Genomic DNA, 25005 nt, shown 5'->3' on the forward strand with positions numbered 1-25005 from the left:
TTGGCTATTGGCCTGATCCAACAGGCTCTTCTATGTTCCCCGTTAAAAACATTTTAAATATGTACCAGAAGGTTTTGTCCATTTTGCAAGTGTCCCTGATATTGTTAGGATGGGACTCTTTCTTGTATCCACATATGTTCACAAGTCATTTGAAAATTTTAAGTATATTACACAAGCACAGCTATTAATCAAATGAACAATCTTTTTTTAAAAAAAGTTTTAATGCAGTAAATGGGTTTTTTTAAAAAATGAAATAATCTAGAAACAAATCAAGCATACATTAACTTCCATAGAGCAGTGTTTCCCAACCTTGTGCCTCCAGCTGTTTTCGGACTACAATTCCCATCATTCCTGACCACTGGTCTTGCTAGCTAGGGATGATGGGAGTTGTAGTCCCAAAACATCTGGAGGCACAAGGTTGGGAAACACTGCCATAGAGAAGTCTCCTTTCAGCTTTTCCATCATATTCCCCAGTCTATAGTTACCCACAAGCAAACAAACAAAACCCTTCATATTTTCCCTGTGAGAGTATTGATAGAAGTTCAACTTATTTCCGCTCAGATAGGGATTGAGCATGCATGGGAGAAGGATTTGATTCAGCTCTCATTTAATGGTAAACCTGCTTAATTTCCAAAACATTGCATGAACTGAAACACAGCCATCCTTCGAAATGGCTGTACAGTGTCTACAAAAATGTCTGTGTGAGGGAAAGTGTGCATAAAAATGCATATATTCATGAAAATGACATACAAGAATGCATTCTATCTGGAAAAGGAGCTTTGCAAAAATGTGTGTATTTGGAGAAATTTGCACTAATTAATTTTCATGACAGCTGACGTGGAAATGTGGAGAACTGAACAAAAGATTAGAAAAATGAGCAACTTAGAGAAACCACAATTGACAGATTCTCTCACCCCTGTTCTCGATAACACATGCTGGCTATATTTGCATTATTCGTACATCCAAGGAACGACTGCACTCACACACAGAGAGTAGAGCCAAATACCTGAATGCCTTTTCCAATTGTTCTCTGTGTGACTTTTCTCACAAGCAGTTGAAAGAATTCAAATGCAGGCCCTGTTTGAAAAGGCTGGGTTTTTTACTCAGCTGTAATGTTTAAGCTGGTCTTTTAAATCCAACTATCCCCATCTTCAGATCTTCCCAAGAAGAAAAACTGTGACATTCCATGCAGCAACATGAATGATCTTTTTACTCTAGCATCTGAACATTTTTCAGCAGCACTTTTCTGGGGCCCTTGCTCCCCATAGCTTTGTTGATTGCTCTGTTAAATAAGCTCATATCACCTGTTAGTTACAGAGGTAGAGAGTTGCCACCATTATACTTGGTTGGGCTCCTGTAGAGCTGCACAAAAATCAAGGAGACAAACCAGAAATGAAACAGTTGCAGGGTTTGGGGTTTTTTTAAAGCCTGGTTCAAAGATGCAGTGATGGAAGAAAGCTATACATGAAGTTCTGTATGTCATGCAGCTGTTTTGTTTGCTGTTGGATCGTTTGGGGAGAATTTAAGACCATCAGAGCCATTTATGGGGGAGGGGAATCATCAAGCAACAAAGCAGACAGGCTTTCAGAATTAAAAATCAGGATTAAAAACTAAAAAGCAAAGATCTTTGCCTCCTTTTGAAAGGAAATCTGAATGAATGGAAGGTCTTTTTTTTAAAAAAATATATTTTTATTAATTTTTCCAATTAAAACCAATTATATCACATTCATTATTTCAAATTATACACATATATATCAATCAAACCGAATGTTATGCCAAATCATCTAGAAATTTTTTTTGGGGTTCCCATGCTTCAAGAAATTGGGGATTCCTCACAACCGTCCACTGCCGTCTTTTTTCTAAAATTCAAATCGTCTCTCCAAGTTCATAATAATCCAGATCTTTCCCTTACAGTCACATAGATGTTTTCCTCTTTCAACCGATTATTTCCCAGCTGCTGAGATAAATGTCAAACAAAGTTTCACAAATGTTCTTTCTCCTGTGTGAGTTAATCAGTCCAGCCTCCCCATAAATCTTCTTGGTCTGGAGCGTCCCTATTGCGTCGACTCTCAACACGAAGCAGCGCCATCTTAAAAAAACTCAAATCACTTTCGTTTTCTCTCATAGATTAACGATCTTTATAAAATTTACAGCTTTTCCAGGCAGAAGAACCAGACCTCACACCATGCATAGACTCTTGGTAAATTAATGGATCTCCTTGCCCTATAGCTGAACTTAGCTTCAGGTTGCTGCTCCAATTCAAAGTGCGTCACAACTCATAAATCCTCCGAACGCGTCCAGGCACTCCTCCCATCCAACTAGAGGGGGGCTTTTCTCGTCAACAACTCCTCATCTTCAAACAATATGCTCAATAACAACAGTTTATAAAGTTCAACTCACACAGTCTTTTGCTTCTCTTTCACTCCAAACAAGCCAGGACATCACGTCTGGGAAGGTACGAAGTAACTCATATGAAAAAAAATAAAAAAGACTCGCTTCCCTTATCGCTCCGTCCCCATCAATTCTTCTTCCAGATGAAATACAGCCTTTAACTCCTCACCCTCAGCAGCATAGATTTCTCGGCAGTAAACAGCGCTTCTGCCCCTCCTTCTGAAGTATGTCCATAGATTTAAGCCTAATTATCTTCTTTAATCATGGAAATCCCCGCCATGCAGATTAGCGTCCAGGAGTCCTGGCCCTCGTAAGTGCTTCAGCCCAAGCTCCCCCCACTCCATAAACAGTCGGAGTGGGTCTGGGGGCATCGCGGGCCAGCGGCCCCTCTCCGTAACCCCCGGAGAGGGTAGGGGGTTGCCATTTACTCCCCTAGCAACCGCCAAATTCCTTACGAAGGTCAGAGGGATGGAAAACAGGTCCGCCATTCCTGCAGGCGGAAACCGGAACCTCTGAATGAATGGAAGGTCACCTTCCTCGCATTGCAGGGGGTTGGACTAGATGATCCTCAGGAAGGCCCCTTCCAACTCTACAGTTCTATGATTCTATAATTCTTGGGAGAGTCGTGGTGTTCCAGTGAAATAGATCCTGTACTTGCTTCAATTTCAGTTGTGAAGGGACCATAGGGGGCCATTTGAGGATGGTCTTAATCGGAGATGCTTGCAAAGTTTTCCTGAGCCAGGTTTAGGGAAATCTTTTAGGAGCTCATAAAGAGCATGTTCCAAAGGCAAGGCGAGCTTTACTGACATTATTCTGTTTGGATGAAAATCCATGGCAGAAAAGATGTGCCAACTTCCCTGGCTGACAAATGCTTTCCATGGCCAGAAGAGAGTTGTCTCCTGGATGAGCAAAGCTTTATCAGCCAGGCATCATGGCAGCAAAAGATCCAGTTGAAAATAGTTTTGGCATGCTGAATATTTGGCTGCCAGAACCTCTACCAGCCACTTATTTCATTACTGTTTAATGTGATGGAACAAGGTTGCTCCATCCCATTAAATAATACCAGAATCAAGAAGTACAGGGGCGTTAGAGAGAGTAGAGAAGCCAAACCTTCATGAAGGACCTGCATAGGTTGCTGTTACTATCCCATTTTTGGACTTGTGTCCCTGCCCCTCTTTTCCCCAGCCCTCTCTGAGGTACTGAGTTCACTAATTCTGTGTTTATGCCACCAGATGAACCCACTAGAAGACCTGCATTTTCCTAGCTAAACAGAGGGAAAGTGTCTCTTTAACTTCTTGCTTAAAAGCAGTGATGGGGCACACCAGCAGAGGTCATCTGGCAGGCCTGCTTGGGCATCTGTTAAACCCTGTCCTTGCCATCTCCCTGCCCCAGTTCTGTCCGTGTGGGTTGTAGCAATGCCTGTGTGAGGAGTGCAGCCCCACATCTTTGCCCCACCACACCAACTGCTACTGAAAAGTGCTGACTATGTGGGCCTTCTCTGAGATGGCGCTATAGGAAAACAATGCAGTGACTAGAAAAACTGGGAAACCTGCTGGCTCTGATTGGGGACAATTCTTGGAGTTGATACTAGAGTTGGGTATAAATGATGCTGGGTCAACATGGCTTTGGATGAGGCAGTTCCCTTTTCCTGATTGGACATATTTAGTATTTTTAGTGTCATATTTAGCAGAGTGTACAACAGGACTTTTCAGAAATAATGTTGCCAAGAAGAAAATATATGAGTATTATGTGGTGGTTAAAATTTATAAAAATGTAATATTTTAAATGAAATTGTACATTTCATGTGTGTGTGTGTGTGTGTATCCTCTTCTCTTGCTATGGAAACCTTCAACAACAACAACAACAACAACAACCTTCATAATTGATCTGCACTCATCCATAAGAGATTAGAAGTGCAAAACACATTAAGCTATGCTGACGCGGATGGCGCTGTGGTTAAACCACAGAGCCTAGGGCTTGCCAATCAGAAGGTTGGTGGTTCGATTCCCCGCGACGGGGTGAGCTCCCATTGCTCAGTCCCAGCTCTTGCTAACCTAGCAGTTCGAAAGCACATCAAAGTGCAAGTAGATAAATAGGTACCGCTACAGTGGGAAGGCAAACGGCATTTCCGTGCGCTGCTCTGGTTCGCCAGAAGCGGCTTTGTCATGCTGGCCACATGACCCGGAAGCTGTACGCCGGCTCCCTCGGCCAGTAAAGCAAGATGAGCACCGCAACCCCAGAGTCGGTCACGACTGGACCTAATGGTCAGGGGTCCCTTTACCTTTATCTTTACCTATGCTGACTTTAAAGAATATTTAAATCAAATGAGTCTTGGATTCTTGGGTACCACACTTCCTTTCTGTGGGCAGAACAGTAAGAACAAACTGGAAAGTACTACATACATATTGTCCTGACCACAAAAATAATGGAACTTAAAAATTGTATTGCCTAGGGCAGTGCTCCCCAACCTTTTTATCGCCGCGGACCAGTCAACGTTTGATAATTTTACTGCGGCCCGCTGAGGGGGGGCCGTTGATTGTTTCGTGGCCCGCCGAGGGGGGGACGTTGATTATTTATATTTTATTTAGATTGTTTTGATTTAATAATTTTAATTTAATTGTATTTAATGTTCCTTGGGCGGCCCGGTACCAATTGATCCACGGACCGGAACCGGTCCGTGGCCCGGGGGTTGAGGACCACTGGCCTAGGGGAAACTGTTTCAGAAAATGTTGCACATCCGTATTCATTTGTTAAGCCTTTCTTCTCCCCGTTGGAAGAAAGTAGATGTGTGTGTGTGAGAGAGAGGCAGAGGGTGTGTGTGTGTGTGTGTGTGTGTGTGTGTGTGTGTGCTTCACGCTGGGTAGAGAATTTCCTCTGGGATGCAATGCCTGAACAGGCACAGTGTTGTGTTTTATTCTATTATGAATCAAGCCTCGTATGCACTGAATATGATCTGTGCACGTCAAAGCAATCTTGCTCTTCCGACAAAAGGGAGTGATATTGTTGTCGGCTTCAGCTGCTATTGAGCACAGCAAGATCTTGAAAACATGAACCATTAAGTTACTATCTAATAAGCAAATTATGGCAAATTAAGGAATGCACATTTAGCAGAGGCATAAGAAAGAGTACAATGGGGAACTGAAGATTGCTGCTAGCTCTATGAGGCGGGGTGTGTGTGGAAGAGTCAGGAAATAGCAACGTACTTGCTGAGGCCTTGCCTTTTAATTGAAGAAGGGAGGAAGCTGTGAAAAAACTTCTTATGATGTTCCCATTAGATAATACCAGTTATCACTGGCTGCACGGAAACACCAAGAGGAGATAATGTGGGTGTTACTGTTGAAACACAGATGAATCTGATTTGTGGGAAATACGAACCTATGGAAGTTAGTCTAATGTATATACTCTTAGACCACCACTCCCAGCTAGTAGATGGCTCTGCGTACTGTGGGAGGAGGAATGTGCAGATAAGGCCAGAATAGCCATAGCTCCATGGTAGAGTGCACACTTGGCGTTCAGAAAGCCCCAGCATCAATCTCCAGCCTCTTCCATTAAAGCAGGAATGGCTAATATTGCTGTATCCCAACTCACATCATTCCCAGACAGCATTGTCGGTAGTAGGAATTACTGTTGCTTTTCCGAAGCCATCACTTCACCATTGGAGGCAGTGTTAGAAAGTGAGATATGAAAGCTAGGAGCTAAATGGCACCTTAAACCTAGGTTGCGCGTAAAGGCCACAATCCACACACACACACATGAAATAAAGACACAATGACATTAATGGGCAAAATTTGACCACAACTTTATTGATTGCAGAATGTGAGTGGTATTGGTTTAGGCATTGGCACCCAAACTATAACTGACTCCTGCCCGCCTTGCAGGGAGTCTGGTAAGGGTAACCACCCGAAGAGGGAGCTTGGCCGATGGCAATAAACTTGAGCTCTACCCCGGAGCTCCCGATGGGACATGGCATGGACCTCACCCCTCCGCAGACTTCGGACGAAATCCAGACCCTCGGATTCCTTGAATGGAATACTCTTTATTATGGAGGGGCAGGTGATGGCCACACCTCCCCCCCACGAATCCAATGCCTAACCACCACACGAGCCACTCGCTCACCGCCACTACCCTCACACCTGCTAGATATGAAAGCTAGGAGCTAACTGACACCTTAAACCTAGGTTATGGGTGCAACAACAGAATGTTTAGGCACACTTTTTAAAATAACAATAATGCAAAGCTGAAAATGAATGAACTGCAGCCAAAATATTATGTTCATTTTTCACATGCCCACTCCCCTAATATTCTTAAGAGGGTCTCTTCTCCAGTCTTCAGAGAGTAGCTGAAGTGGGAAGGCAGAAAAAGGTCCTCCTTTCCTTCCACTCTGCAGTTATAATCTGAAATCTTAGGTGCAGTACTGCGCCCAGAGATCAGAAACTGCTTGCACTAATGAAATTCCCTGTTGCAAAATGCGCCTAGAACAATGGCAGTTTTGAACACTGATTGGAGGTTCTCAGTCTATAAACCACGGGAGCTGTCCCATAGCAAAGGTACTAACAAATTTTTTTTTTAATAATATTTTTTATTGAACATTTTTTCAACAAACATACACCAAACATACAAAATACAAAATACAAAAACACATCAAAAACATCAAAATACAAAATACAAAAATATAACAAAAAAATATATATCATTTCTCATCCATTATAATACTCATTGTCTTCAGGCTTCCCCAATTCCCTACTATCTGGTTTTCATTTTTTTTAAACTTCTATAGCAGTTTCTAAATCATCTTCTTTCCCATCATGCAATCCCTTTAAAACTTCCAAGTTAATTCATCTTCATATCATTTACCCTAATTTCAAACTTTAAATCTTCTATTGTTTCCCTAATGCCTTAACCTCTTTACTTTCCTGGATTTTCAAACTCTAATTATCGAATACATTCCCTATATACATTTTAAATTTCTTCCAGTCCTTTGAAACTTTGTCATTTGTCTGGTCCCGGAGTCTTCCTGTCAATTCTGCTAATTCCATATAGTCCATCATTTTCATTTGCCATTCCTGCTTCGAAGGCAATTCTTCTTTTTTCCAATATTTTGCTAATAAAATCCTAGCGGCTGTGGTGGCATACATAAACAGATTAACATCATCCTTGGGGATTTCTTCCCCAATTATTCCAAGCAAAAAGGCTTCCGGTTTTTTCGAAAATGTGTTCTTAAACATCTTTTTCAATTCATTGTAAATCATTTCCCAGAAGCCTTTTATCTTAGGGCATGTCCACCACATATGGTAGAATGAGCCAACATCCTGTTTACATTTCCAACATTTATTGTCGCTTTTGTGGTACATTTTAGCTAGCTTGACCGGCGTCAGATACCATCTATACATCATTTTCCTCAAATTTTCCTTCAACACCGTACAAGCCGTAAATTTCATACCTTTCTTCCACAATTTTTCCCACTCCGACATCATCACATTATGACCCAGATCCTTGGCCCATTCAATCATAACTGATTTTGTTTGCTCATCTTTCAAATGCCATTCTAACAACAAATTATACATTCTGGACAAATTCTTGTGATCTGTCTCTAATAACTCCGTCTCTAATTTCGATTTTTCTGATTGGAATCCTAATTTTTTGTCTAACTTGAATACCTCATTTATCTGCACATACTGAAACCAGTCACTCAACCTATCTTTCAATTGTTCGTATGGTCTTAACTTAAAGTGGTTTCCCACTTCCATCAAGATATCTTTGTATTTCAACCTATTCTCATCCATATTTGTCCTTTTAGGTTTCTTTGCCTCAAGAGGTGAAATCCACCTAGGAGTTCTCCTTTCCAACAAATCCTTATATCTCATCCAGACATTAAACAATGATTTCCTGATTATATGGTTTTTAAAACCTTTATGCAATTTCACTTTATCATACCATAAATATGCATGCCAACCAAATGCGTTATCATGACCCTCTAAATCCAACAAATCATCATTATCTAACAAAAACCAATCTTTCAACCAACAAAAGGCAGCAGCTTCAAAATAAATCTTTAAGTCCGGCAGGGAAAATCCTCCTCTTTCTTTAACATCAGTCAAAAGTTTATATTTAATTCTTGGTTTCTTCCCCTGCCAGACAAATTTAGACAGTATCTTCTGCCATTCTTGAAAGCATTTCATTTTATCAACTATCGGTAGGGCCTGAAATAAAAACAACATTCTCGGCAAAACATTCATTTTAACAGTTGCTATTCTACCCATTAAAGACAATTTTAACCTCGTCCATACTTCCAAATCTCTCTGAATTTCTTTCCATAATTTCTCATAATTGTCTTTATACAAATTCAAATTTTTTGACGTCATATTAACTCCTAGATATTTCACCTTTTTTACACACTTCAGTCCTGTGCATTCCTCTATATTCTGTCTCTCTCGTAGTGTCAGATTTTTATCCAATACTTTAGTTTTCCCTTTATTCAGCTTAAAACCCGCCACACTGCCAAACTCTTGAATTATCTGCAGTGCTCTCACTGCACTCTGTTCGGGATTCTGCAAAGTCAATACTAAATCATCTGCAAAGGCCTTTAACTTATATTGTTTCGAACCCACTGTAATCCCTTTGACACCTTCATCGCTCCTTATCATATTCAACAAAACCTCTAGTACAGAAATAAATAACAGGGGGGAGAGTGGGCACCCTTGTCTTGCTCCTTTCTCAATTCTTATCTCATCTGATACCACATTATTTACAATAATCTTCGCTCTTTGCTCAGAATAGATACCATTAAGCCCATTAACAAAATTTTGGCCAACCTCCATTTTTTCAAAATTTCTTTTCATAAAATTCCAAGAAATATTATCAAAGGCTTTTTCGGCGTCCACAAAAATTAACATTGCTTTGGTGTTTATTTTCACTTCCAGTCTCTCCAAAATGTCTATTATAAATCTTACATTGTCCTTCATATGTCTTCCAGGCAGGAATCCTGCCTGGTCTTTATGAATTAAGTCTTTCAACACCCTTTTCAATCTTAACGCCAAGATACTAGCAAAAATCTTGTAGTCCACATTTAATAAGGATATTGGTCTATAATTCTTAACCTGAGTCTTATCTACATCCGGTTTTGGTATCAGAGAAATTAAAGCTTCTTTCCAAGTCTCTGGTGCTTTGCCCCCCCCCCCCCCTAAAATCTCATTTGCTACCTCCATTAATGGTTGTATCAACCAGTTTTTTAATGTTTTGTAGTACTTTGAGGTAAGTCCATCCGCCCCTGGGGCTTTGTCACTTTTCAGTTCTTGAATCGCCATTTCGATCTCTTGTCTTGTAATCGGTCCATTCAGTAGGTTCTTTTGTTGTACTGGAATTTTCTGCAGCCCATTTTCTTTTATAAATTTCTCTATCCCATCTAAATCTTCTTTTTCCCTTTTATATAGCTGTTTATAATATTTTGTAAAACATTTCCTTATCTCTGCAGGGTTCTCAATAGATTTTCCTTCTTCCATAATCTTTATAATGGTATTCTCTTTTTGTCTTCTTTTCAATTGCCATGCCAACAATTTCCCACACTTATTAGCCGATTCGAAGGATCTTTGCTTCATTCTTCTAATTTTCCATTCTATTTCCTCATTTATTATTTGGGAATACTGCACCTGCAAAGCTTTTATTTCTTTTTGGACTTCCTGACTTTTCGGATTATCTCTCAATTTTTTTTCTTTTCCCTTCAATTTATCCAAAATGTTTTCCTTCTTTTCATTTCTCTTCTTCTTCCAAATTGTATTCTGTTGGATCAAAAATCCTCTCATTACTGCTTTGCTGGCATCCCAAACCATTGTAATATTCTGTCCTTTATTCAAATTTAATTCGAAATAATCTTTCAACATCTTCTGGGCCTTGTTGATTATCTGTTCATTTCTCAATAAAGAGTCATTCATTCTCCATCTAAAAGAACCCTGCAGATACTGTTTCAGCTCCATCAAAACTGCGTTGTGGTCTGAGTAGGTTCTGGGGCATATCTCGCTTTTTGTCACTTTTGGACATAAGTCCTTGGTAATCCAAATGTAATCCAATCTACTTCCTGACTTTTGCGAGTCCGAGAAAAAGGTGAACTCTTTTTCCAGTGGATTTCTTAGCCTCCAAACATCTACTAAGTCTAAGTTCTCTACCAAATCAAAAAATGTTTTTGGAAGCTTACCATCATTAGATATTTTTTGTCTTTGAGTTCTGTCCATCATCGTCGATACGGCCCCATTAAAATCTCCCATCATTATGATCTTATAATCCAAATAATCCAACAACGTAGTGTGTATATTCTTAAAAAAGTCTGATTTAGCTTCATTTGGTGCATAAATTCCAAGTATCAAACATTTTTCGCCTTGCAGAGATATTTCCACTGCAATATATCTCCCTATTTCATCCTTAAACAGCAATTTAGGATTGTATTTTTCCTTTACATAAATGACTACCCCTCTTTTCTTGACTTTATCAGCAGATATAAACTCTTGGCCCAATAACTTATTTTGTAGAATTTTTCTATGGGTCCTAATTACATGGATCTCTTGCAAACAAATAATATCCAAATTCTGCTTTTTAACTACATGATAAATCTTCCTTCTTTTCACGCTTGAATTAAGTCCGTTCACATTCCACGAAAGTACTCTTAACGCCATCTTGTCTTACTTTATAATTTAAGCGTCTTCCCCTGGCCCAGCTCCAGTCCAAGCTCCTGCTCCTGCCAGCAATTCCAAATCAAATGCCCCTGGTCCAGCACCGGCTCCCAAACCTTGATCTCCTCCAGTTGATAATATAAAATCCTCTGCGTGACTTTCCAAAAATCTTCTTTTATCCTCAACCGATCGGATCTTGTACTCCTTTTGTTTATATTTAAATGCCAGGCCCTCTGGAAATTTCCACTTAAAAAAAATATTTTTCCTTGTCAGAATCGTTGTCAGGTCTGTATATCTATTTCTCTTAGACAAAAAGAATTTAGGCACTTCTTTAAATAAAATTATCGTATGCTGGAGAACTTCCAATTTTTTCTGATAATGGTGGCCTAGTATCTTGTCTCTTTGCTCCTTTGTTTGAAAGACCACTATACAATCATTCAAAAAATTAGAATCTTTTTTCTTTTATGGGCCTACTCTGTAGGCCCTCAAAATAGTGGCTTTTACCTCTTCTTTATCCAGGCCCCACCAGTCAGAAAATTCTTGAGCAATTAAATCTCCCAAATCACCTTTTCCCTTCTCCAGCTCCGGCAAATTTCTAAGTCTTAATTGATTCTCCTTATTTTGTAATTCAATAAAAGCGAGCCTAATTTGCGTTTCTTCCTGCAACTTTTCTAAATCCGTTAACTTATTTGTTTCAATATCCGTCACTCTTACATTTAAACCAGAGACCTGCGTTTTTACTTCCTGAAGCTCTTTTTTCAATACACCAAATTCTTCTTTAAATTCCTGGAGGCACTTTGTAGTGGCTTTGACCTCTGTGGTTAAACTTTGTAGGCTCTGCTTGTTATCTTTCATAAATTCCAAAATTTGTTCTTGAAAAGCTTGATCTCTGGACTCCCTTCTCAATTGCATTTTTTTATCCGTACCCGACATTTTCTAATTATATATTCCACCTTTATAGTTATCAAATAATTTGTAATCCACCAGGCAGCTAATGTGCCTTCCCACACCAGAAAGCTGTAATCCACAATATAGGTATTATATCTTCAGGTCCAGAGAGGTGCTTTCTTTGCAGAGTCCCAAATTTTGTAATCCACTTAGCAGCTAATGTGCTAGACCAGCAGAACTTCTGCCCTTAAAATTATTTTGTAATCCACACAGCAGCCAACGTGCTGGAAATCACATAAGTTCTTCACCAAGCATATCACCAATCATTTGTAATCCACACAGCAGCTGATGTGCTGGAAAACACCATCTCTTTCACCAAAGCCCAAAATATTTTATAATCCACACAGCAGCCGACGTGCTGGAAATTACTTTCGTTTCCTCCAAATTCAAAAACACCACTGTATTACCAACAGTGGCTGCAATACTGGAAAACACTTTTCTCCAGCTGGCTCCCAAGGTCACCAAATCTTCATGTAGCCCAAACAACTGGGTAGATGCTGGAAACCAAGTTCCTTTCTCACAGGCAGCAAGTACTTTCAATCCATAGAGGAATAGCCAAACTCCCTAACAGTCTATTGCAGTTTTCTCAATATAATTCCAACAATGTGGCAAGTTTTCAGCTTTCAAATAACACTGTCCCAACTTCCAAATAGTTACAAAGAGGCAGACTTCACAGCTCTTTCCCAATTCTTTTGAGGCTCTGTTACACTAACAAAACCTCTCTTCTCTGGCTGAGCTGACAGGTCCTCCTTTCCAGCAAATGACTCCCTTTTGATCTTTACAGCTTAATTACTTGATTGTTCTCTGAATACACCTAAATCGTCTCCCCCCCCCTCTCCATAGGGGAGGTTTGACAGCTCTCCAGAAAAAGTCTTAGTCTCTAAAAAGTCTTTGCGGCTTCAGTAACTTTTGCTGCTGCCGCCTCAAACAGTAGATAGGGGCTGGCTTCCTTCTTTTAAACCCCTTATCCGTGGCCAAACTTTAATATCACCAATTAATCTGATTAATTCCGCTTGTTATTCACGGTTCCTTGCATTCCTTGCATTCCTTGCATTTCATTTGAAGGAAGAATCACCCGCTGTTGCCAGTCAGTCCTGCGGCTTCGCGCTATCAAGGAAAGCACCAAGTCCGTTCGTGCTGCAGCTCCGACCCCCTCGCTCTCGGCAGCTTAAAAAAAAGCCGTTCCCGGGGAGGGGGGAGCCCGCAAAATACACAGCCGGACCACCACGTTCCCAAAAAGCCCCTTTTGGGATTTCTAAGGGCACACGCTACGCCGGAGCGACGTGCCCAGTCCTTGAAGCGCCAGGTTTTACTCAGCGAGTAAAACCTCGACTGACATGGCCGCGCGAGCGACCGGATTTATAGACAGCATTGGGGAGAAGTTGTTGGTGATGCTGGGACACCTTGGGCCTGTTCTTCCTACAAAGCACTCTAGTCTTACCTCATTGATCACTGAAAGGATGAAGTTTAGCCTTTAGGAAAACAACTTCCCTCAAGTCCACACATTATGCCTGCCCTGGGCATGGACACAGGCACCTGAAACAGCTGCCACTACCTCTTCCAGCCCAGGCTTTGTGGAAGGGGGTTCCCAAGTGAATGGCTGGCAATGCCACTTGCCTGTTCAAGCTTAAAAAATCCCGAGCTGGATAATAGTTGCAGTAGTGGTAGCAGTGCCTGCTGGATCTCTGTGTTTGTGGCACAGTGGAAAAGGAACACAGGGCTGCTCTGGAAATGACTGAGTAGTAAAGCAAACAAAGGGAGCAAAAAGATGGGTGATTAACAAAGCGGAGAGTCTGTGCCAGCGGGGAAATGGGTGAAGCCCCTCGTTGAGCTCAGCGTTGGGTAAAAGAACAAAGGCCTGTGGCAGAGTTCCAGGACTGCAGTTTGTCCTTGGGAAAATGTTAAGACACCAGTCAGTTGGGAGTAGGCTCAGCAGTTTATAATTGTATGGGGGAAAATAAAGATGTAAGACTGCTGCAGTTTAAACGGAAAGTGGCCATGCCCTAATGATGTGGGTGGCACCCCTCCGCCCTCCAGCCGGGTCACTAGGTGGTCCTGGATGCCCTCCCACAACACCGCCCCCTCCCAGGGAAGGGGAGCAGACATGTAAGATTGATTTGGTTAAACTAGAATATGTAGCCATAATCGAAGGAAACCATGGAAGGATGGGTGGGAAGTCAACTAATTGTATTTTCCCCCTCCTTTTTGTGCTTAATTCTTTGTTTTTTCTTTCTGTATTTATCAATCAATCAATAAAAGTTATAGCATTAGAAATGCATTGCAGTTTTCCCTGGTGTGCTCTAGAGCAGGCATGTCAAACCTGCGGCCCTCCAGATGTTTTGGACTACAATTCCCATCTTCCCCAACCACTGGTCCTGCTAGCTAAGGATCATGGGAGTTGTAGGCCAAAACATCTGGAGGGCCGCAGGTTTGACATGCCTGCTCTAGAGGAAAGGTTAGAAGTTAACCTGTGAGCAGGAGAGCAGGGCAATCTGCAAGGCAACAGACAGAATTGCATGTATGGGAAAAGCGAGACCTTGGAGTGTAAAGCTGGGAGCCCTTCCATCCTAGGCTCAGGTTGTAAATATGTGCAAATAAACTATATATCATAGAGATACCACATTTGTGTGCCATTTCCAAAGGAAACATGAACCCTTGGGTAAGTCCCTGGAACCCCCTGGAATCTCACACTGCAGTGGAGATTGGGGGTGGCATGTAACAATATATTAGACTGTACAGTACTTAGATTAAAACAAACAAACATTAAGCAATATATAAATGCTTTTGAATGCATACATGCATATATACATCCACTCCTGGTGCGATAGATCACATCACCCAAGTGTAGGCTAAGAGGCAGGCTAGCAGAATTATCACCTATGGCCCAAAGATCAGGAAAGTCTTCAAATATTAAAGAAACTTGCCTCCAGTACCACCTAGATAGCAGGTAGGTAATCATATCATCTCTAACGACGTCCTGATGATACAGCAATTGCCACTTTAGTACCAGTGTTGTACTGACATGTAAGACATACCCTCATAAATTAATGTATTTTATCTGGAAGGTAAAGGAAAGCTTCTCTTTTAACATTTGCAAACAGTTTATTTCATTCTGATCCATATTAGCAACCAGGCACTGCCTTGTGTTTTATTTAAAATAGGAACATTTGCATAGAACATCCATTTACGAAAAGTGTTGTTGTTTTTTAATTAGATTTTAATGATGAGGCTGTTAGTCAGCAAAGTCACAGAGGCTGTTATGGCACTTTTTAATACATAGAAATTAATCCACTGTCATTTTTTAAAAAAATAATAATAATGCAGGAATCTTTCTTTTTAAGCTCTACCAGAGGCACATCATTAGGAACATCTCCTCAAGTAGCAACCTGAACTCAAATCAATATAATCTGAGTAGGGAACACATAAACAGGACGGTATTATATTTAATAGCCTAAGTGAGTCCATTAAACTGTTTTGGAGTAAAGGAATATTTATCTCCGATAGTAACATGTCCCTTTGTGCCTCTCTAACAGGCTCTGGTTTTACCTTCAGAAAAACACAACTGCTCAGTAGATACTCTGGAAAAGAACAGAATTCTTTTTTTTTCAGGAATATAACATTATATTATGAGTTCTATCTCTAAAAACTGCCTGAACACACACAATTGAATTGTTTATTATTTATATCACAGTAATAATGCCAAAGTTTCCAGCTGAGCATATGGCCCCATTGTTCTACTTTTTGTAGAAAATACAGCTCAGGATATTAGTGGTATGCAGTCGAAGCATGAAAATTTCATTGTCAGCAACCTTTAATATTCAGATTATTTTGCATCCGCTTCTATATCTAGAGCTCTTTGGTGTGACCTTGAGTTGACTTACCATCTTTAGCTTGAAGTTTGGAGGCCTTTTTTGGCTGAAAAGTGGTATACAAATAAATTGGAAAAACATTTTATTTTATTTATTTTGATTTCATCTGTTCTTGATACCAGCACATGCTGCAGCATACAGTATCATTAAAACAACCAGAAGAATCTGTTCAAACAAATAACAAATCAGATACAACATGTGAAATTGGTAGAATATAGATATATAACATTTAAAATTAAAAAATACATAATGCAACACCAGTTTACAGCTTAAACATCAGGTGCCCTCCACAAAAGCTGTCACCAAAAGGCAAGTCGGGCTGACTTCAGCCTTTCTGCAACGAGGAGGGAATTCTGCAACCAAGGAGCTACCATGGAAAGGAACCTGTTTTATGTTGCTGCACCATGATATATTTCTAATAGTAAATATTTATCTTCAACAATCTCTTTGTTTAACTTTAAACAAAGTTAGGTGCCTCTCTTGATTAGAAAGCTCAATAGTTTATGCCCAGTAAACTATTTTGCAGACAAATAAACACAGTTTCTTTTAACTATTGTATTGCAATAAATGCTGTGTGTTCTTTCCCTTTCTCTTTTTTTTTTTGGCATCAGAGCTGTGCTTTGGATAACTGCGCAACGTATTTGTGCATTGTTTCTAAATAGTTTTTGCTAAATTTTGTTACATAATTGTGGGTACATTGTTGAAAACATAATTGGGATAATCAGTGCACTGCAGTGTTCATTAACAGTTGAAAGCAATTGCTGAAAGGTGACATTAAAATTATTACTTTCTGCATCTAGACTTCAGTGTCAGGTTAATTGCAAAGTCATTCCAGTTTCCAGGATAGAAATGTAACATTGAAACATAAGAGGAATTTGATGGATGTTTGGGGGGACATGAAATGCATTGCAGCCAGACTTCATTGAACGTAGATCTCCTAGCTGAATTCAGTGGAGAGAAGATAACATATATGTATAGTAATATCCCTTAATACTCCATAGCTTGTCTTGAGTCAGGGATCTCAGGCACAGTGGTGTAGTGTGGATTGCCGGTACCCGGGGCAAGGCAAGTGTTGCTCTCCTTGGTGGACTGGGCAACTGTGGTAGGGGTGCCTGCTGTGTGGTGGTGTGTGGAGCCCGCACAGCAGGTGAATGGAGCCGGCCTCCAACAGGCTCCTCGCCTGCTGCCTCCACCCACCCTCTAGACAAACCTGTCTGCCTCTGTGCTTCAGCTGCCAGAGCTCTGTGCCCGTCGTGGGAGCACTCAATTGTGCCCCCTCAAAAATGTGTGCCCAGGGCCTTGGCTTCCCCATGCTACATTTCTGTTCACACAGCCACAGGTCACTGAGGCTTCAGTGCCCTGTATAGTCTGCTATTTGGCAATACACGAGATAATTCCGTAAGGGCAAACATGTATCCTTTTGTTACATGAGGATATTTTTGTGTCCTTTTATCTGCCACCTATACTTTGCCAGGGCCTTGCGTGCCTTATTTTAAATGGAGGAACCTATGATGTTTGTTTATTTTTATAATTTCACCTTCAGCAATCTAGGAGGAATCTTTGGCACTTTCCTACTCATTCCTTTATACAAGCAACTGCACAAAGAGTATCCTGTTTTCTCCCCCCCCCCCCCGCCAACACAAACACCCATTTCCAACTCTAGTTTGTGAAAGACAATAGCGTTATGCCTCTGTACTTCCTACCAAATGCTGGGAATAATTTAATTGAGTATGTGCTCAGGAAGACGATGGCTATTTATGATTACTTTTCCAGGGAAATTTCTTTTTTCTTCTTTGGGCAAAACTTCCGTTAACAGCTGTGCCACAAATCATCCATCTGAGGAAGTTTAGCTGCCCCGTTTTTACATAGGTCTTTGTAAGTTCTAACTAAAAAAGAATCCCATTCTTTGACTGTGTGTAAGAGGTATGTCATTGCCATCAACTCTCTGTTTTGCTTAATTTGTTTATTTGGTTGGTTCATTTATGTCCCATCTTTCCCAGAAGGAGCTCAAGGTGGTGTAGATGCTTCTCTGCCTCCTCATTTAATCCCTCAATCCCTCATTTAATCCAGAGCAACGCTGTGAGGCTGGCTAGACTGAGAGGCAGTGAGTGGTCCAAAGTGGCCCAGTGAGCTTCATGGTTGACCAGGGATTTGAACCCTGGCCTCCCAGGTCCTTCCCTGACACTCTAACCACTGTACAACACTGGCTTCCATTCCATTCCATCCCATTCCATTCCATTGTTTCTTTCTTCCAAGGCAGAGGGTGTCTTTAGGAATATGGCTAGGGGGAGATATTTAAAGACCTCTCTCTAATACATCCTCTTCTTTTTTGTGTGCTGGGCTTTCCAGTCTCCTGGTACCCACTCTTAGCCAGATCCGTCACTTTGCAGTCATCTGGGAACACAGGATTATTCTTGTGCTGCAGTTTAACGCCAGTCTTAGAGCAGTTAAACCACCCTTCTTCTCCTTTCCCCTCTTCAGTAATGTACATATTTAGAGGCATCAAGCAAAATAGACTATTCAGAAAGGAATAGGTGCAATTCCTTTTCTAACATCTATCTGCCTTGGTGGAAAGGTGGGTGTAAGGGTGACTCCCTACAGGGAACCATCCCCCATCATCCTAACGTCCACCTCGCCAAGCACAAGGAGCAGCAGTGGCACTGAAGCAGCCAGGGGGGAGGGGGGAGACTCGGAGGGAGAGAGAAGCCACCGTGTGGAACGATGGGAAAGCTCAGGGGAAGAGGGATGTAGGAAAGGGCTCAAGGATGCTGGAGAGCCCTGCCACCGCCCTGACAGGGAGGAGGCAGAGAGAGCAGTGCTTCTTCCGGCGCAAGAGTTAAGGAGAGCACCGTGATGCAGGTCAAGGGGGAGACATTTTGGGGTGTCCCAACTACTTTGCTGGAGTAAGAACAGATGTACGCCATTGCCGGATTCTGATTCGGAATGAGAGGTCATGTTTTAAGCTGTCTCTGCACTGTAAATACTTTGACAATAAAAGTCTTTAAAGACAAACTGGACTCAAGTGGAGTTACTCTAGAGTAGCCACGATGACCCTCTGACAGTGGGATACATACATATATACATACATGCCTCTCTATCTGATAGTTCCTTGAGAAGCTGGTCCTATGATTAAATTTAAAATTAAGATGCAGACACATATTGATGAAGAACCTTCTTCTCAAGATGTTTCCACACCATCCCCAGAGGCAAAACCCTCTCTTTTTCAAAATACAGTCTCCAGTGACTATGTATCCCACAAAACAAGTCAGTTATGATGTTGATGACTGAGCATCAAGTAAATTTGGGCCAGCTGGTTTTTGAAGTTGTGCTCTGGAGAGTGTGTGTTAATTGCTGCGCTGCAGGCAAATGAGATCTGGAAAGGACACCTAATAGAGGCTGCTACAGAATTGCTGCTACATATTGAACTTTTAAGCTGTTTATCATTTGGGGGGAAATTGCACAGGAGATGAAGGTAGAATAGGTGTGAGACCTTGAGACGTCTTCGCTATTTCCTAGAATGTGAGGTCAGTCCGAGCAGATGAAAGATGACTTAAGAGCTGTTTGCTTGCTAGTCCTCTGCACATGTGGAATACATATTAATGGCGGATCGGGGCCACACTCTTTGGCTCTGAACATTTGGCTCCAGCACATTCAGTGGAATGTCAGACATGAGAGCCTAGCCTGTGTGCATAAGGTGTCCTTTCTGGCATTCTTGCAGACATCAGCAGTAGGAAGACTGCACACGAATGCACCAGTGGAAACAATATCCTGCCCCTCCTCCTTGTAGAACTTAAAACATGGCTGCCATCTCTTTCACACTGAGCTCCATAGAACAGCATTTCACCCAGTCCAGGCACAAGATTAGGCACATGATCGGTTCTCTCACTGAAATACTTTAATTTAATATATTGATTGAAAAACCAGGTTTAAGAAGCAAAAACTATCAATGACAAACCACCCCCATCTCCAAGCAGTGAGACATTTCAGGGATTTCGGTTTCCATGGAATGAAGGCCACTGGAGAGTGTGGTGTCTTTTCGATGTGTGAATTTTATTTACACTGATATACAACCAGAGCATAAAATGGAAGAGCTAACAGCATTATCGCTTCAACATATCTTGCTCATTGGGTCTCTAGGAAGGCCCCTCCCCCCGAAAGCTATAGCAAGTTGGACATTGATGTATTCCCAATTCCTGTTGTTCTCCTCCTAGACAGATGTGTCATCCAGCCATGTCAGTGCTGTGGGGAGGAAGTCTACCTGCTCCTTCTGGAGGTCTCTCTAGCTAGTTGTTTCTATGGCAACACATCTGCACCTGACTAACTGTTTGAAAGTCTATCAGTAGGGTTGCCAGACTCAATAGCGGACAGGACTTCTGTGCCTTTAATTGCCCTGCTCTCTTTTGAGTCTGGAAACCTTAAAGAGACCCTTTGTTTAATTTCCAAGCAAAGGGTCTGCTGGTTTCTCTTTAAAGTTTCCAGACTCAAAAGAGAGCAGGGCAATTAAAGGCACAGAAGTCCTGCCCTCTATTGAGTCTGGCAACCCTAGCTATCAGCAAATAGAATGGTTTGGCCACTTCAGCAGTTCCTTCTACTATAAACTCTGATATTGCAGATGCAAAATTTATTGTAATGTTCTTATGTAGAAGAAAATAACTTCTTTCCATTGTACCTTTCTATCTGCATTAGAACAAAGATACATTAATTAAAACAAAAATTAAGACTTTCTAAAAGGAAATACAATTTTTTTAAAAATATTATGTTTATTAAATTTTCTTTTTTCCCTTTATAACAACCAAATAAAATTTCATCACATATATCTTTGCTCAAATTGAGCTTTGACTCCCTCCTGTTCCCCTCCCTGACTTCCATATGCAATCACTTTTATCTAAATCACCCTATTTACCTTATCTTAAAGGGAAAGACAAATTACTGTATATTCCTGCTTATAAGACTACTTTTTAACCCAGGAAAATCTTCTCAAAAGTCGCGGGTCGTCTTATACGCCGGGTCGTATTTCTTATATGGCGAGTATATCCCAAACTCTATATTTTAACTGGAAAAGTTGGGGGTCGTCTTATACACCCAGTCGTCTTATACACCGGAATATATGATACTGGTAAATGTATTAATGGCTACCTTACGCATTATGTGCTCACTTACCAAAATAAAAATGGATAACCAAGTACTGTCTTCTGCTTTGAGTTTCGGGTTAAGATACTTTCATTCTTCTTCCTTGAATTTTCACCGAGCAGTGAAATAATTTTTGTTCTGCTTGTGCAGAGTTGTTGTGCTCATGTGAAGTTGAAGATGGCATAGCATGTAAGCTAGAGATTCACACTAACAAAGGTTATGGACATACAGATGTTGCTGGACCATAACTGCTACCACCTCTGGCCTTGCAGACTGGAGCTGATAGGAGCGGGAGCCCACAACATCCAGAGGAAAACAACTTAGCAATAGTTGGAAGACAGCATCAATTGCGGTGGCTATGAGGGACAAGAATTGAGGGGGGGGGCAGAGGCAGGACATACCTTTTGATGACAGCTGCAGAAAACTGATAATCCAGCTTCTTACGTTTTCCTTTCACCTTTGAAAATTTCATATCGGGCTCCGAAAGTGTAGTGTTGGTTACTAAATAAATATCCTTCAATATTTCCTCTCTGTCTCCTGTTGTGGAGTGTTTCGCCATTGATTTTGTTGAAGATCAGGCTGTGAGTCTGATTAAGTAGAACGGTAGTGCTTGACATCCTGTAGTGAATTTGGCACCTAACTATTAGTTTTCTTTTTTTAAAAAAAAATGACCTCAAAGTTTGCTTTCTAAATACTTGAGAGAAGTTCAGTGAGAAAGCTCTCTTCTTCTAGGCAGTTGCTAAGAGGAGCATGTGACATACCCCAGGTGACGGCCCACCCTGTATTTAGCCATTTAAGAGAGAAACGAAGTGTGCAAGCCGAAAGCCATTTTGGTGCTCCTTAGTGAATTGTAGTGTTCTGAGTGATACCTTAGCGCCTGATGTGGAGAAACACCATTTCCTCCTGGCCTTGCAGGCATGCTTGACTTCCTGACCGAGATAGTAACCAGGTAACCAAGGCCTTAGCTCAGAATGTGGGGTGGGCGGGGGAGAGAGAGGAAAGGTTTTAAGGTACTGTATGAGAAAAGAGGAGGAAACATGCGTGTGTACTCTGCCTGCCTGAAATCTAGTTGTCAGATTTTATCAGAAAATGGAAATTAATTATATTTGCAGGGAGGATGACGATGAGCCAAATTGAGAATAAAAATGGTACAGGGCTTAGTACGCTGAAAAGCGTAATGGGAAAATGTATAACAATACCATATACAGTGCCATCCAGATTCAGCTAGGGGCCGAAAACGTACACACCTGTAAGGTAAAGGACCCCTCGACAGGTAAAGGTAAAGGTACCCCTGACCATTAGATCCAGTCACGGACGACTCTGGGGTTGTGCGCTCATCTCGCTCTATAGGCAGAGGGAGCTGGAGTTTGTCCTCAGAGAGCTTCCGGGTCATGTGGCCAGCATGACTAAGCCACTTCTGGCAAACCAGAGCAGCACACGGAAACATCATTTACCTTCCCACTGGAGCGGTACCTATTTATCTACTTGCACTTTGACGTGCTTCCGAACTGCTAGGTTGGCAGGAGCAGGGATTGAGCAGTGGGAGCTCACCCCGTCATGGGGATTTGAACCGCCAACCTTCTGATTGGCATGCCCTAGGCTCTGTGGTTTAACCCACAGCGCCACCCGCGCCCTCGACAGTAAAGTCCAGTCAAAGGAGAGTCGACTATGGGGTGCAGCGCTCATTTCACTTCAGGCTGAGGGAGCCGGCATTTGTCCACAGACAGCTTCCCGGGTCATGTGGCCAGTAGGGCTAAACCGCTTCTTGTGCAATGGGGCAACAGGACACCGTGACGTAAACCAGAATGCATGGAAATGCCGTTTACCTTCCCGACACAGCGGTACCTATTTATCTACTTGCACTGGCATGCTTTTGAACTGCTAGTTTGGCAGGAGCTGGGACAGAGCAACGGGAGCTCACCCCATCATGTGGATTTGAACCACTGATCTTCTGATCGACCAGCCCAAGAGGCTCAGTGGTTTACACACATGTAGGAGATCAAGCTCTGGTTGCACAATTGCCCACCTTTATCCTCAGCTGGAACAGAATTTTTGTGACCATGTACAAGTTGGAATCACCCAAAGAATTTTCCATCACTGCGTGGATACATTGTTTATTATGTAGTATATAAGCCTTGAAAATAAATAAATGTAGAAATAAATTGCCAGAAATAAATTGCCGTTGATACTGGACTATACACATCTATCCTGGCAGCTTTGCCTGTGACGGATTCCCAAGCTTAAGCTCTCTGCTTTCACGATAATTGATACTTCCTTTGTTTGCTTAAAGGGTTATCTTTTATATTAATGCACTGTGGTTCTTCTGGCTGGCAATTGTGCCCAGGCACCAGTGGGATACACAACGGTAAAATCAATAGCTTTTATATCTGATTAATCTAACCTGTTTAAAACCTAAGCATCTGTAAATGGATATTTGATATGATAGGGCGTTGAAAAGGATGTTTTGCATTACATTGATTGAAGGGGAAAGAGGTCAGAGTTTGGCGGCATGATAAATTAATATTAAATATGTGATTTTATCAGGAATACAAACCACAGCTGATTCATAGCAGTGTGCCTGAAGAAGAGAATCCTGGGTAGAATTTAAGCCCCAGAGTTCCATCATTGCCTTGCAATTATATTGAAGCAGTGTGCATTTCTCAGGTCTCATGTTGTCTGTAATTCAGAACCTTAAATGTTTACAGGCCTCCCATTGCTGGCAAAGATTATGACTACCATTTCCTGCAATGAAAATCCTAACTTGCAGATGCAGGACTAAATTGGTGGGTTGCAGTTTATGTCATTGGTGTGCCCGGTGCTTTTTTCCTTAAAAAATGCTTAGGGGTACTCTCATTTTCCTACTCATATTGAAACATAGCTGCCAAGTTATCCCTTTTTAAAAGGGATTTTCCCTTATGCTGAATAGGCTTCCTCGCGAGAAAAGGGAAAACTTGGCAGCTATGTATTGAAATACTGCTCCTCAATGAGGCCAAACTTGGATTCACAAAATGTTTAGGGGTATGTGTACCCCTGCGTCCCCCCAGAAAAAAAGCACTGGGTGTGCCTGTATTCTATGTTTGCTTCATTAACTGATGAAGCTGGTGTAAAATAGAATTGGGACCAACCTCAGGGGGAAAAAGACTTGATTTAGTGCTTTTGTGCCTGTTCACTTCAGGAGGCAGGTGGGAAATTGCACACTGGAGTGTTTCTTGCGTGTCAAAACCTTCCTGGCTGGATCATTGGCACGTCTGGAAGAAGAACATTAGCTTAACTTTTCCTCTGAAATGCTAGTTTTCTAAACAGCAAGCAGTTGCTCACAGGAGCAGATTGCCAGCACCACGTTATTCCACTGCTGAGAGAGCAGCACTGGACCAGGATCAAGGCATGTGTGTGAATTCACAAAGCCCTAAACAACCGAGGCCCAAACAAGGAACACCTGATCCCTTATGTTCCACCTCGATCACTGAGATCCTCTGATGGGGCACTTCTGGTGGTTCCCCATACCCCTGAGGTTTGGTTGGCCACTATCAGGGACCATACCATTAGGGTTGTTGGCCCTGCCTTATGAAACTCCGAAACCCTCCAACATTTTTCTGATGAAAATAAAGCAGCCCTATTCAATAATAATAATAATAATAATAATACCCCACCCATCTGACTGACCCACTCTGGGCAGCTTCCAACATATATAAAAACATAATAAATCATTAAACATTAAAAAAGAAACCCTTTCCTATACAGGGCTGCCTTCAGATGTCTTCTAGGAGATAGTTCTTTATCTCCTTGGCTCAGGGTTCGCATAACTCCATACTCTCCAAAATTTATCCGATCAAAATAGGGATGTTCTAAGGAAAAGCGGGACATTCCAGGATCAAATCAGAAACTGGAACAGCTTCTGTAAATCTGGGACTATTCCTGAAAAATAGGGACACTTGGAGGGTCTGAACTCCCTACCTATAGAGGTTCTTCAGGAATTGTCGCTGCCTTCTTTTGAAAACTGTATTGTC

The 25005-nt window shown here is 41.6% G+C and overlaps 1 protein-coding gene and 1 long non-coding RNA gene across 2 annotated transcripts in view; both read left to right on the top strand.

Annotated features, from left to right (window-relative positions):
- Positions 1-25005, top strand: part of ST8SIA4 (ST8 alpha-N-acetyl-neuraminide alpha-2,8-sialyltransferase 4) — a 98345-nt gene that overhangs the window by 41994 nt on the left and 31346 nt on the right. The window lies entirely within an intron of this gene.
- Positions 1540-3076, top strand: LOC148684399 (uncharacterized). The gene is made up of 2 exons (XR_015945967.1): positions 1540-1664; positions 2919-3076. It is a non-coding gene; the product is annotated as an uncharacterized LOC148684399 (long non-coding RNA).

This window comes from Zootoca vivipara, chromosome 10, assembly GCF_965207765.1.
Source record: "Zootoca vivipara chromosome 10, rZooViv2.hap1.1, whole genome shotgun sequence".
Lineage (NCBI taxonomy): Eukaryota > Metazoa > Chordata > Lepidosauria > Squamata > Lacertidae > Zootoca > Zootoca vivipara.